At 37.7% G+C, this 15,624-nt stretch overlaps 1 protein-coding gene across 32 annotated transcripts in view; it reads left to right on the top strand.

Annotated features, from left to right (window-relative positions):
- Positions 1 to 10,633, top strand: part of LOC131223886 (uncharacterized) — a 28,258-nt gene extending 17,625 nt beyond the window's left edge. For 6 of the 32 annotated variants that reach the window (XM_058219424.1, XM_058219435.1, XM_058219439.1 and 3 more), the window contains 5 exons: positions 2,878 to 3,166; positions 8,614 to 8,787; positions 8,915 to 9,079; positions 9,454 to 9,547; positions 9,653 to 9,979. The gene's annotated coding sequence lies outside the window, so the exon portion shown is untranslated. Of the gene's footprint in view, positions 1 to 2,673; positions 2,793 to 2,877; positions 3,167 to 7,683; positions 8,430 to 8,581; positions 8,788 to 8,914; positions 9,080 to 9,453; positions 9,548 to 9,652; positions 9,980 to 10,079; positions 10,142 to 10,327 lie in introns of those variants that run through there. The other 26 variants (XM_058219445.1, XM_058219446.1, XM_058219438.1 and 23 more) reach the window with 21 other exon arrangements.
- Positions 10,634 to 15,624: the final 4,991 nt, after the last annotated feature.

The following is a 15,624-nucleotide window of genomic DNA, read 5'->3' as shown; positions in this document are numbered from 1 at the left end:
TTATAAAGAGAATTGAGAGAAAGTTGTCTAGTTGGAAGCATCGTATTCTTTCCCTGGGAGGCCGGTTGATGCTCATCAAAACGGCCTTCTCCAACATGCCAATATATTCTCTTTTCAAATACCCAAAGTAGGTCTTGGGTAGACTCGAGAAATTGAGAAGAGATTTCCTATGGAAAGGGTATAAAGATATAAAGAAGTTCAACCTAGTTTGCAAGCCGACTAATAAGCGAAGAGCAAGTCTGAAAAAGATAGAGCATATGAATGTTTCTCTTCTTGGAAAATGGCACTGGAGGTTTAGCGTTGAGACATGCAAGTTATGGAGGGAATTTCTTATTGCCAAATATGGCTCTCAATCAGGTGGTTGGGGTATAAAGTCTTCTTCTTGTTTATCATGCGTCTTGTGTTTGGAAGGATGTAGCCTCTACTGAACCTCTCTTCTGTTCGGGCACCTCTTTCTCTCGGGGAAAATGTAATCAATCGTATATGCTTCTGGATCGACATTTGGTGTGGGGATGGATCATTACAGGAATGCTTCCCTGGGTTGGCTCATCTTGCTCCCAATCTTTTTATCATAGTGGATAGACATTGCTCGTTTATTGGTAGATCCATAGTATGGTCTCCTTGTCGGCGAAATCTCACGGATGACGAACTCGATGAATTTCTTATCTTGCTCAACCATCTGAAGTTTTATTTGCCATTGCCTCAAGATGAAGATTTGTTGATTTGGACAACTCATAGTTCCGGTATTTTCTCCATGTGCTTGTTTCATGACTTAATTGCTAAGCCATCTTTGTCACATTCCTTTCGCTACCTCCAGTGGTCTTATGGCACTCCCCCGAGAATTGTGGCTTTTGTTTGGCTTCTAGGCTGGAAAATAATCCTAACCATTGACAAACTTCAAAGGCAATCTCTCATTCTCCCAAACATATGCATGATGTGTATGAGGGATGCAGAGTCTATTGACCACCTTTTCATACATTGTATTTTTGCCTGCATGATATGGGAGCACTTCCTTTGCATTTTCCAAATGTCTTGGGTCATGCTGAAGATGGTTGATCAGCTTTCGTGGGCCTGGCATGGGGTTATGGTGGGTAAATCCCAGAAAACTGTTTGGAGACTAGTGGCAGTGGGATTTTTTTGGTCTATTTGGAAGGCTCGTAATATTCAATGTTTCCAAAACAAGGAAATGAGCACTTTTTGTTAAATCAGTTACGAACCCTGATCTTTCTTCTTGGATGTTGTCTTGATTTTTGTATTCTTTCCCGCTTTGTCGGTTTTTCAATAAAATTTCAGTTATCTCTCAGGGGGGTAGCTGTTCACGTTCAATTTGGTTTCAATCATTAAAAAGACAGTAAGAAATAGGTCAAAAAATAGAAATGCTGAAAGATAGGAGAATGAAAAGTTCGAGTTTAGTACTGTTTCGACAAAAAATAAAATAAAATGGAGTGAGAAAATGGCTATAATATATATTCATACATAATTTAATTATATATGAATCAGATTAACATAAGATTGGGTTAATGTCATTCATTTCCTCTCTCATATCCTCTTTTCCAAGTAATCTATCTATTAACTGATTGTTTCCACTAAAATATTCCACCCTCTGCTCAACTTTATCAATGGATGGCGACCACGCAGGTTTTGAATAATATCCTCTGAAAAGTTTTTAAATTCACCTCAAAAGTTTTTTTTTTTTTTTTTTCCTCTTTTGTAAAAATAAAAAAAAAACCTTGTGTTTTGAAAAATATGTGCTAAATTCGTTAGCCCCAAAAAGTGATTTTTTTCTTTCCAATGTATTGAAATGTATGGAGCTTCAAATATTTAGGTAAATATATTTCGGGGGGTTGGTTTGGTAAAAAATAAGGAGTTTAAAACAGAGTTCTACTAACGATGCTTTTTTTTTTTTTTTATCATCATCAACTTTTTTTTTTTTGTAGCGGACAGAGTTCTTTCTTACTTGAGGCTGTTGAATTTGTTGACTTTATGTCAATTAGCTAGGAGGTGGCCCAAGTTCCTCCATCTTCCACAACCATATGATGAATTTGTTTGGTGTGGTGCTCTTATTATCATCTACCTAAGCTCATTTGTGTCCTCTCTATAGTCAACCCACTGAGCAACTGAAAAGTTGAAATAAAAATAGAAAGAAAATTAATGATGTTAGCCAACTAGGCTACACTATTTTTGTGCAGTGTTATGATTATGGTACGATTCACATTGTATCGTATAGGTATACGATCTGAATCATATACTTAAATTGTAACAGGGAGTGGATTGTTACGATTCAAAACTGAATCGTACGATTCAGTCGAATCGTACAATTCGACAGACATGCGAAAATGCCAGATATTTCTGGAAAAAATCATTTTAAATATGTTTTTTGCAATTTCTTTGTGTTTTGTGTTTAAAAATCATTTAGGTCCCACTCATATTAGAATATACTATCTTTTGCTTCTTTTAGGAGAGTTTGGAGACTTTTGGAGATCGTGGGCCATAAAAATAATTAAAAAAAAAAAAAAAAAAAAAAAAAAAAACCCTTTAAAGAAAGAAGCTGACATATATTTTTCATCGCTTAATGGAATTGAACGCAGCGTGTTTCATTCGATTTCTACATGTATGTTTTTACCTTTTGGGTTATTCAGTTTATTTATATAATTATGTATGATTGATTTATAGGTTTATAGTGGGGGAATTACGGAGATGAGTGTCCAAAATTGCAAAAGGTGGCTATTTGTATTTTGAGTTTTACATGTAGTGCTACTGATTGCGAGCGCAATTGGAGCACTTTTGAGGAAGTGAGACATTATTGAGTTCATTACTTGTCTTATGAATTCACCATGTAGTGCCATTGGTCATTATGGAATTTTACGTTCATTGCAGATACATTCGAAGAAGAGAAATAGACTCGAGCAACAGAGATTGATTGCGCTTGTCTTCATAAAATACAATCTCTAGCTCAAAGTCCATCATGCGAAGAGAGAGAATGACCAAGGACTTGATTCTATATGTTTATCATATATGGAATTTGATGATAAATGGATCACTGAGAAGGAGGATCTTGCACTTTCTACAGATAACACCTAGATGGACATAGGTGAATGCTTTCTCGAGGGATTGGACGTTGTGCAAGGTGTAGGCGAATCTACCTCACGACGGGATGGGCGACATGGTACGAATGCATGTTGTATAATTATTGTTTAGTCTTGTGGTCTTATAATTGTTAATTAATAGTTTTACTTTCATTTAGTTACGCACTTATGCTAAACAAGTAAGCTTAATGCATTATGCATGAACTATTTCGGAGGTCCTAGAAAACTTGCAATTAGACGTAAAGCAATGGGGAAAACGAAAGTGGTAGAAGATGGGGACGAAGATTTTATTTCAACATCAAATCATAAAGATGAAGATAATGTTGATATCATTGCTAATGATGATGAGGAGGATGGCTCCGTCGTGGCCGACGAAGAATATATTTATTTGGACTTTTTGTTTTCTTTTTTATTTATAGAAACAAGTGAATAGTGAATAACGTTATACATGTAAATGGGGATGGGGAAATTGTTATCTTTTGAATCGTATAGAAAACTTTAATGTACATGGTATTAGTGCACTTATTTGTGCAACTTGTTTGTCATTCACGTGAGTCATTAAGTTAGGGAGTTGATTGAGCCCTTGGAAGTTGAAGGCCGAAGACACAAGTGGACATGAGCATCAAGGAGCAAAGAACAAGTATATGAGGTGCCTTGGTGACCCTAACCCTTGACCTAAAACAACCCGAAACCTTTATATGATCGTGGTTTAATAGGTAAACCTTGTTTGATCATCCCTTAGCCTTAGGAACTTAATCGGAACATGATAAGGACGCAAAGCTGCTGTGAAATTGTATACCCAAAACAACAAATTTTGAGTGATTTTCTCAACAGTTTGTTGATGGAATCGAAGATCCACTCGATAGAATCAAATAGGACACCCAATCTGTCTAGCCAACATCGATCTATTTGTTTGGGTTTATCGATGGGATCGATAGCCTGCTCGATCCTATTGAAGGGCCTTTCGATCCCATCGAAGACTACTTTGATTAGGGCTGGACACGAGCAAAGTTAGCTCGGTAGCCTACTCGACTCGACTCGAAAAAGCTCGATTCGACTTGGTTCGAAATTGAGTTCAAGTCAAGTCGAGCTGATTTTTTGAGCTTGAAAAAATTTCGAACCGAGTTCGAGCTTGCCCGAGCTCGACTTGACTCGGATCGAACTTGAATCGAATCGAACTCAGATCGATTCAGTTCGGTGACTTGGTTACTTTGATATTGCTGTTGCTCACCAAGTGTTTGATGAAATGACTCAATGAAGTGTGGCTGGTGGTAAGGAAGGTACTTATATGAAACAAATACCCTTTTTTTCTTGATTTTTATGTTGCTTACAAGGTGTTTGATAAAATACCTGTAAAACCATTGTTACTGTTTTATATACAGTGAGATTTTGAAGGTGCAGACCATGTGTTTGTGAAAATGCCGCACAGGCGAACTCGGCTCGAACTGGCCCGAGCTGTTGACCGAACCGAGCTGAGCTGGCCAGTCAGGCTCGAGGATCGAGTTGAGCCGAGTTCAAGCTGGGGTCAGCAAGTGGCCGAGCCGAGTCGAGTTGTGCCAAGCTCGACTCGGTTCGACTTGTGTACACCTCTAGCTTTGATCCCATCGACAGAAACGTTAACTAGCCGTTTTGTACCCGTTGCAAATTGATTTCTTATAAAAGGGCATTCAGTTCTTGGGCAAAAGGAGGGGTTTTTGGTGTAATAGAAGGCTAGGTTATTCCACATTGTTATCCCACATCCTAGACCTCTAATCCCATGAGTTTCAAGTCATGTTCATGAGCTTTAACACTCTAATGAGGATTCCGACCTCGTATGTGAAGATGAACTTGAACTTTACCATTTTTTAGACATTAGACCCAATCTTCTTGGCATATCGTTGGTCTAATCCTCTAGAAGACCTTTCTAGGTTAATCCCCTAGGATTTCAACTACCCAATTAGTTGTAGGATATTCTACTAACCTCCCATCACCTTGGTCACCTCAATGGAGCATCGCATGCAAGGTATTTGATCTTGGCGCTTAAGCATCGACAAAGCATCGGCATCAACCATCGGGAGAGTAAAAGGGGAGCTGATTGAAGCATGGGAGAACATCGATTAAGCAACCTAAGATGGCGCATCAAAGGGGCTCAATTTGATAAGTGTTAATTAGTGAGTCCATACTCTCTTTCCTTGTGTATGATTGATGGAAGTTTGTGACCCAAACTCGATAGGTTTTTGTGTAGGACCCAGGCTCTTGTGTAAGGCCGAACTCACCGAACATGTGTGTACATGTTAGTCTTCATGGGAGAGTGAACGTATGTCCTTGTACTAGGACTGAGGTTGTTGGTTAGCTGATAGAAAACCAACTAAAGTCTCTTGCGGGAGCCTCCGATGGGAGTGTACACTAGATAGGTTCTTGTGTAGGATTGCGGTAATTGTTTATGGCTATAAAGGTTAGGGGTGAAATTGATTTAAAACCTTCGATAGTGAATACCGGTACACTCAAGGAGAGTGCGTCCGTCGGGAGTGGAGTAGGGAAACTGAACCACTATACATGCTTTTGTTTGTGATTATGAATTGCATACATTCTTATTCATGCTCATGTGTTTGATTAGGTAAATCCTATGAATGCTCGAATTGAATTGTATGATAGGCACTTAACTTGTAATGCACACATAAACTCACTATTATTTATAGACTAGTTGCATAATTGACACATCTTTAGTAGTATATGTGATTGGACCCTCTATTGGCTTGGAAGCATTAGAGTTAATTGTCTTTCTTAGTTTAAATTGATATATTAATTTAAGTAAGCAATTGTGTGTTAATTGACAAAATTTTATTTGGTCCTAATCCCCCCCTCCTCAGGACATAACCACCATACTATAGCTCCTCTAAGCTTCTATGCATAGTCGTGGTATCCAATTTCAAGCAATTTCACATGGGATGGGCAAAGGGTTATTTTATTTTTAAAACTTGATCATGACATGATACAACACAATGATGCATTTAAACATAGTATACAGTTGATCACAATTTTAGATTAATGTTATCATGGTTTTTTTTTTTTTTTTTTTGTTTGTTTTTGTACATATTCACAAGTAGGGTTGTGCATCGAGCCAAGTCGAGTCGAGGTGTGCCAAGCTTGGCTTGACTTGTCTGTGCTCTCCTCGAGTTCGAGCTCGACCTCGAACTTACCATTAGAGCTTGGCTTGTTTGCCAAACTTTTCGAGTCGAGCTCAAGGCAAACTTGTGGATTGAGTCGAGTCGAGTTTCCCTCGAGTTGAGTCGAGCCTTCTCCCAACCCAACCCAACACTCAACCCGCACTTGACCCAACTAACCCAACTCAACCCAGACACCCGACCCAACCCAACCCACACTTGACCCAACTCCCAAATCAAATATTCAATTAATAATATATATAATATTAGATAGATCCATAAATATACCTTGTTCTTGATGTTGTGAGAGAGAGAGAGAGAGAGAGAGAGAGAGAGAGAGAGAGAGAGAGACTGTGGAGCTTGGGCACAAGAGAGGGGGAGGAGCTCGGGTGCGGCGGGTTGGGTAAGGAAGGGAAAAGGTAAGAAATGGACGGAAGGGTAGGGTAGGGTTTAAGTTTTAACCTTTTTTTAAAAAAATAATATATATTCGAGCTGATCCGAGTTCGAGTCGAGTCGAGTCAATATCCACTATGATCGAACTTGGCTTGTTTTCAAATCAACTGGGTTATATGAAGCTTGGCTCGCCTCGAGTCGTCATTCAAGTTGAGTCAAGCTGAGCTAGATCGAGCCAAGCCGAGCGAGCTTTTCGAGCTAGCTTGGCTTGTGTACAGTCTTCTTCATGAGAAAATGGATGATTGGTGTGTTTTTTTTTTTTAATATTTCTGATTTATTTACAGTTTTTATGTTTTTTTTTTTTTTTTGGAAAATCTGAAAAAAAAATCTCATGATTCACGATATGATACAATTCAGACCTATTTATAATTTATGATACAATAACAATTATGACAACATTGTTTGTGAGGTCTATATTAGTCTAATTATGATGGATGAATTCCAAGTTCGGATGCATATCTGGATTTGCTTTTGTGATTGTCAACTTCATAGTGGTGGATCGAAACTTATCCAAACTAACAGACATGATGATACGTTTGTGCAAGAGTATGATAAAGCAATACAATACAAATTTGAAATGATGAATATGAATAAAATATTACTTGATTAATCAAGTGCTATAACTAACTGTTGACATTAGGCGCATCTCTCATGATCACCTCTTTCAGTCCCTTCTAACACTTGGTTGTTGGAGATGGTGCTAACACGTTGTAACTGGGGAAATATTGCATACTATTGAAAACAGCAAGTCAAAAAAGTCAATGCTATTACCATTAAAAAAGAAATATTCATGCTATTTTGCTTCGTAGGGACCTTACGACAATTGTATTATTTATTTATTTATGTTTTCAGCCCTTCTCTAGTGATGTTGATGCTCTTGATGACATAATCTCTTTCATGTCTGTTTTTTTAAAGTCCTGGCTTTTCTTGTATAATTCTTTGTTTTTTGTTTTTGTTTTTGTTTGTTTGTTTGTTTGTTTGTTTTTTTTTTTTCATTGAAGGTTGGGGAAGGTGTGAGAGTTCTGAAGGCATTGTTTTTGCCATCTGATTTATTTTGTTTAACTGTGCTCTTCGTTCACTAACATATTATGTAACAAGCTATGCAACAAGGAGGACATAACACATCTTTTATGCTGGGCGGTGTCAATGCACGCATGCATCAAGGTTTACAAATTCGATACTGATGGTTCGACTTATAATCAACTTACAAAACTTGTCTCAAGAGGGTCGACACAGCGAGTCGGGCAATTCATGTTTCTAACTAAATTATTAGTTATTGCAATAATAATAACTATAACAAAAACCAATAATAATAATAATAAAGGAGTAGGGGGAGACGAAGAATAAGACGATGAAGAACAAGCTGCAGCAGGAGGAGGAGAAGCAGCAGTGGGCAGAGTAGGACAAGGAAAAGCAGAAGCAGGGGTAGGAGTAGCAGAAGCAGAGGAATAGAAGCAGGAGAGAGGAGCAAGGAGCAGGAGCATGAGAAGTAGAACAGGAGCAGAAGAAGAAGAGGTGGATTCATGGTAGGGGTGACTGTAACTTAAGATTCAGATCCCATTTTGGATTCTTGAATTAGCTCCCAGCCTCCTACACATCGCAAGATTAAACAATTGATCCAAATGAACATGGAAATAGTGCCTTGGCTGTCTTTGCACTTGGTAGTCAATTATATAGCATTGCGTTCTTAAGGGGAATTTTATGGATTGTAGTCAATTATTTAGTTTTGCCTTCTTAAGGGAAATTTTATGGATGGTCTTACAATGGCCTTGCATTACAAATTTTATGGATTGTCTTATAATGGTCATATATGTAATTCTTGAAATTTTACATTTAACTATTTTCCCTCCAACCAAGCCAGTTAGTTCTCATTGTGAGACTCATCTTGTTATTTGACAGAACCAGCTTACCTGTCTTGTTTTGATTGATAGAGATGAAAAGGACATCCACTCTGTGTATACATGGATGTCGAAGCGTGTAGGGAAAATATCTGGCTTTGAGGATATTTTTCAAGGTTATCATACTAAAGGTGATGTTCAGTCAACTTATGTTGGTGCCGTTTTCCACAACAATGAAAATATCACCTATCGTTCAACAAGAACAATGTAAGTAGTCAATCACCTTTTGCAGAATAGCCCAGATTACTTCCAACTTCTCACGTGTCTGAAAATTTGAATTTTGAAGAGATGCTAAGGAGATTTGTGAAGTGTAAAGGTTTTCTTTGTGGCACAGGTATGTGAGACTGGGGCTTTCATGTATGAGGAAAATGGATGGTTAGGAAGAGCAGTAGTCCACATTCAACATGCTCCGGTGGCCCACCTGATGAGTGGACTGACCTGAGTCTGTGCACATTCATAGTTGCCCCATCTGATAATGGCCCAGATGTTGTACATACATGTATGCCGTGTTATAACGTGTATTGTGAAGAGAAAAACTCAAATCTTCTTTGCCATCTCTTCACCATATTTCTCAGAAATGTTTGTGAAATAATACATAACATCTACATGCAGTGTCTGGCTCAGTGTTTTAAAATCCAGACCAGACCCTGACCCATTTCTGATTGCGGTTTGGTCCGAGCCAGTCCAACCAATGCAGACCAGATATATGTGTGCAGCATATAAAAAATAAAATAAAATGGTAAATATCATGCTCAAAAGCACCTGTAGCAGTGTGAGAGCATGTGCTTCTAACCAGGAGTTTACCTATTAAAAATCTAAAGTGACATTTGTGGCTAAAACAAGTTTGTGACCCGACTCTTTTTCTGTGGCCAGTTGCAGTTGAAACCAGTCCAACCATTGGCTCTAGCCCGGATTTTAAAACACAGGTCTGAGAGAGACATTACCTCAGATTACATATACTCATATGGTGATGGTCCTAGTTGCCTTGGCATTCTGAAATCATGATATTTTCCATATCACATCTCTCTGTTTGGGTTACTCCATCGTGATCTTTCCTTGCCTTCTTTATCAGGAAACCCTTTTTTACCGGTGTTCCTCAAGGTGCCTTCCAGATAGAACCCTACTCTCCAAGAATTCTCCTCTCCTAGCTGCCCCACCACTCATTCAGCAATTGGACAATGATGCCTGATCTCATACCTAAAGGGCCTGTTTGGTTTTCCTACAATGGTAAATGGCTGTAAATGGGTAATGATTACATTTGAAATTGTATGGTGACATCACTTACATTTTTATATGCAATGATGATTTTGTTAAATTGTTTGTTTCACCCAAAAATGACTGTAAAAATGGTAAATTTATAATGTGAAAATGTAATGTACTGGTTACAATTTTCTGTACTTATGATAAGTGTATTTGACTATCGATTTACGAGCCATAATTCCTATTTAAACAAACACTTGGAAATGATAATGCTAGCTCCTTTACTTTGTATTTCATAGGAAATTGTAAAAACCAAACAGGCCCTAAATGCGCCAACCATGGTAAGCTCAGATCCCAACTGGTGGGCCATCTACATCATGCCATATCACATTACAAGTTCATCCTTGCCATAAAAAATGCCATGACCATGGGCTATCCAATAGAGAAGTTCTTTTATGCTCTAGACAAGATGCCATCATATCTATTTCTGTATTCCAAAATAAAAGTTGGGTTATTCAAATTTCTAGAGTTGGCTTCATATGTGAAGGTTGTTGTGAAAGACACCGAACTGCCTGGAGGTGTGGTGTATCGGTTACTACAGGATGAGATGTGCAGCGAGCCTTGGCAATGTGGATGACATGCTGGTTGTGTGAGATTGTTACTGGTGGAGAAACATTATTAAGTTGGAGAGGTTACAAATTTCCAATTGTACATCATTTATCAAAACACAAGTATATATTGTTGTACACTGATCATTTTGGAAAGTTCAGATTGCACTTGGTTAAGGGATGCAGAATTGAATTGAATTGTAAACAGTAGGTTTCAGTTCAATAAAAAAGAGATGACTGAAGTCGATGTTTTTCCTAGCATCGATAATGAGGAAGTAGCCCAAAATTTGCATTTGTGTTTCTTTGGAGTCCCAACTAAAATGCAAGCTTGATTGCAACTTGGAAGCTCAGGCTCAGTATGAATGTGAAGGAAACTACAATTTTGTGATTTCCACTTAATTATACTAATTGCATCTATATTTGACAGTGCACCCAAACATGCCCCTAGTGTGTATGTGGGCATCAAGGGTGCGTTTGGGTGGCACCCAAAAAATATATTTAATTAATTTATCTGATGAGTGTGTTAGCAGGTCAGGTCAGCACCTATGGGAACTTGTACTGATGGTTAAGATTGTCTCCGACTGTGGCCCACCTGTTTAATCAACTGGCTCAATTTTGCAAGACAGGCCCTTTTCCTGTGGACATGGTTTAGATCTCACACATGATTTTTTTCCCCCCCTGGAAAGCAGGATGCATTAAACCACCCCTTTTCTTAAGCAGTGCCCACCATTGAACTGAATTGCAATTAATAACTAATGAATTTTGGTTTATTTTTTGTTTGTTATTGTCTTCTTATTATATTTCTTTGGAATGAATCTAAAATTAGAGTGTATCTTTTCACAAGACAAACCCAAAAAAAAAAAAGAAAAAAAAGAAAAAAAAAAAACTTTGAATATTTCCAAGAGTATTTCTTTTGTTTGGAAGGAAGATTATCATGAATCCTTTATAATCACAGCTATCAATTATCAATGAATGTGGTTAAAACTAGGTGAAAAATGTAGTCAATCAATTAAATCATGACAAATGTTTTAAAGCCGTCCTAGGCCTAGACCTATTTATGTTGCCGGTTGGGTCCAAGCGGTTCCAAGGGTTTTCTGACCAGTTCAAGGCATGGTGTGTAGAAACCTGGATTATCTACTCAGTTGAATCTGAAGCGACTTGTCCAAGTTGACTTGGACTTGGTTGAGTCTGGTTCAGCACCATGAGTCGATCTCTATTTCTCCTAGTTGGTCTGACTTGGATGAGTCATCTCCGCCTCGCTCTTGCTCTTGAGTTGCCTGAGTCATAAAACCATGGTAGAAACACAATGATGTGAATTAAGCAGTTAGACCCAGCCTATTTCAATGAACCGTCTCTCTGACTGTTTCTGCCCAAATGGGTTTCTATGTGACACCCCCGGCTGGTTCAACACCACAACTTTCTTTTTTTCACACACACACACACACACACACACACACACACACACACACATATATATATATATATATATATATATATTCAAGACGATAGTTAATCAATTTGAAGAATCTGCGAAACCATGTGTCAATGTATATGTAACGTTGGGGTCTAATGGCACTGGTGCCACCATAATGTCGGGTCAAGGTGATATATATGTAACATCTAACTCGTCTATCAAATGCATCAATCCAATTTACTTTTAGGCCTAAAATCAACTTGATTCAAAACTCAGGTGGGCCACAGAATAGGGAACAAGTTTGGAGGAGAGACCTACCCTTGATTTTCATCAGGACCATCGAAGTAGCAAAAATACCCAAATTTCAGCCCGACTCTTCAACCAGGCCAAATGAACAGCTGAATACCCTGAATTTTGTGTACAAGGGTCGCATCCTTCTCAACTTGTTCACTGTGCTGTGGCCCGCTTGAGTTTTAGATTGAGCTGTTTTTTGGGCTTAGGGCAACTAAAGGTGACATGTCCGATGGATGAGTTAGATGCTATTCATAAATCATGTTGGCCCCACATCTTCCAGACACCACTGTAAGCTTTTTTCTGGTGGTGCATACAACTAGCTGCGGTGCTGCAGGAAAGATGATCGACCCTGATTCAATAAGGTCCTGGATCTTGTGCCGCAAAGGCAAACATCTGTCAGTAGCGATGTCCTGTTGTTGGGAAGAAGGTTGTGCCAACAAGTCAATAAAGGAGTTTGCAAGGCATTGGCGATCCAGACTTTCGCAGCAGACAACCTGGAACTGAATCTTATGATCTCTAATTGACTGCGAAAGAAATAGTGGATCAGAGGATTCCCTCTTTCAGTTTCGCTCGTCAGTTCAGATAGTTTAGGAAAAGCTTCCATAGCTGCGCAAGGCGGCCCCCCCAAAGCTCCCCAAACCCCCTCGCCCCGCTTCCTATTCATTTGTGGGTCGGGACCCGAGAGCCTTTTTTTTTTTCCAAAGATTCTTTCGAGAATCAACCAACCGACAAATCCGTAGCCTAGGTGACTCACTGCACCCAACGTTGCATCAAGTTACTCCAGACTCAAAAATTGGCTACAGATCAGCTGGGTACCACCGTAGCGTATGAGTGGCACTGAATCCACGGAGTGACTCCACTGTATGCATATACACGTGTGTATTATTCTTGTTGATCGATTGTATATTCCTGAGTGGATCGACTAGATTACATTATTTTGGTTGAGTCACATTGAGCAGCACCATATAACAAACGTTGTGAGGAAATACATTATCCATAGCAACGGAAGTTCATGCAACCAGAATTTAAAAGAATGATTCAAGAAAAGCCTAAAAATATTTGGGTGTAGTGATGTAGGATGTGACAGTGTTATAGATAAGTTCCCAGCGGAACAAAAGAAGGTGAATAGTAAATTAGCCATAACTTTTGATCTGACTAGACGAACAACATATCAATCTTTACTGTAATGGGCTATCAGTGTTGAATTGACCTCAGTTTGTTTCAAAAGAAAATGCACATTTCTAGCTCATAAACCAGATTTTAGGAAAATTTTACTATTTTTAATAATTTCAATTTTTATAGTATTTTCATATTTTTAGAGTTTTAGATCTCCATCTTTTATTTTTTTTTAATTACTCCTAATCATGTTAAGACTCTTCTAGTAAAAGTTTATCTAAAATTATTATTATTAGAATTAGGCATTAGAGAAGTTATATTATAAATTGAATTGTTATTATGGTTAGAATTTTGCTATTTTTGGTAAATACGAATTTTGGTTTATTTATTTTTACTATTAATGATCTAATCGAGACACATACACATTAGACAATTATTGATTAATAAAATTCTATTATTATATTTTTTTTCTTATGATTCAAGAAATACCCTTGTGGAATCAAGGTTTTTATCACTTGAGGAAAACAGTGATCTTTCTCATTATCCCTTCACGCTTTTTCCTATGTCAGTTGGTATAAGAGCGAGATTTTTTCCATGGGACAATGACATCTAACAAACATACAAGCAACAATCCCATGAACTGTACTCCAGAGAATAATCCTATAACAATGGTGACATTTGAAGCCTTCAATCGGATAATCGGCAAGCCATACAAGGACTACAGGCAGTGATCAACCATTTGACGAAAGCCGTAGGATAGATTTATGTTCGTAATAATAAGCAATATGATATCAGCAATGGAGCTTGCGGTCTTCATGTTAGTAGTGTGATACTAGTAATGAATCGCAGGCCACCACTCGATAATGGTGAATCTCAGGCTACCACTTTAATTATGAGGAAGCTGTTGTACATGCTAAATGTAAAGATAGATATGTAGTGGCAAATATCTTTCGAACGAGGTGCATTGTAGAGCAAAAAGTCTATAATGTGATCATCGAGCAGCAATAACCTTGTGTCGAAAACAACAGTGGAAAAGCTACAATTGTAAAAAAAATACCCCTCTCCTTGCACGATTGGATGGATTAAGGAGGTCAGCAAAACAGAGGTAACCGAACAATGTCGTATATCCTTTTCCATTAGTAAATATTATAAGGACGAAGTAATGTGTGACGTAGTCGACATAGAAGCTTGTCATATGTTATTTGATCGAACATGACAATATAATGTTGATACTATGCATGGAGGTCGAGATAACGTATTTATATTTATTAAAGATGGTAGAAAGATATCCTCGTCCCTATGAGAGTGGAGAACCAACCTAAGACTTCTAAAGTGGACAGACAATCTCTCATAACCGAACACGATTTTGTCAAACAATATGATGAGACGGGAGATGTAAATGCATCAGTTAAAAAGGAAAAGATGTGGAGCCAGAGAATTTGAAATCATTGTTGGGCCTGATTAACTTCCTAAGAAATTACTTCACATGCGAGATATAGAAAACTACGTTGATCTTGTCTTAGGGGAAATTCCATTTAATTGCCCACTTTATCAGAAAGAGTTTGAGATCTTGCAGAAACAAGTAGAGGAACTGATCCATATGGGTCAAGTCAAGAAGAGCATGGGTACATGTGTTGTGTCAATTCAAGAGCCGAATGCAAAGTACAAGAAAAATGCTAATAAACATCGGCGCCAAAAATTATTTAAGTATCATGAGCAAAGTCCCTTGAGTAACTCAATAACAAGTTTTTTCCAAACGGGGGGTCTGATGTAAGACATAGCACAGATACACTCCTATCATATTTGGACTAGAAGAAGGTGAATCGTAAATTGGCCATAACTTTTGATCTTAGTATCGTTACGGGACGCACAACATATCAATCTTTACTGTAATGGGCTATTTGCAATGATCTGACCCACAATGTGGGTCGCATCAGTCCATTTTGTAAGAAAGCACACACTTCTAGCTCAAAAATAAGATTTTAGGAAAAATTTACTATTTTTAGTCCTTTTGATTTTTGTAGTATTTCCTTATTTTTAGATTTTTAGATTTTCATCTTCTTCTTCTTCTTCTTCTTCTTCTTCTTCCTTTTTTTTTTTAAATTTTTTTTTAAATTTTTTTTTAAATTACTCCTAATCATGTTAGGACTCTTCTAGTAAAAGTTTACCTGGAATTTTTTTTATTTTTTATTTTTAGAATTTGGCTTTAGAAGAGTTTCGCCATAGTTATGACTCTTATAAAAGATAGAATTTTGCTATTTTTGGTAATTATGAATTTTAGATTTTTTCTTTATTAATGGTGTAATTGAGACATACACATTAGACAATTATTGCTTAATAAAATTTTGAATTTTTTTTTTCTTGTGAATTCAAGAAAATACTCTTATGGATTCAAGGTTTTAATCACTTGAG

Source organism: Magnolia sinica, chromosome 13 (assembly GCF_029962835.1).
Source record: "Magnolia sinica isolate HGM2019 chromosome 13, MsV1, whole genome shotgun sequence".
In the NCBI taxonomy this organism is placed as follows: Eukaryota; Viridiplantae; Streptophyta; class Magnoliopsida; order Magnoliales; family Magnoliaceae; genus Magnolia; species Magnolia sinica.
This window is presented reverse-complemented; position numbering and strand designations above follow the sequence as displayed.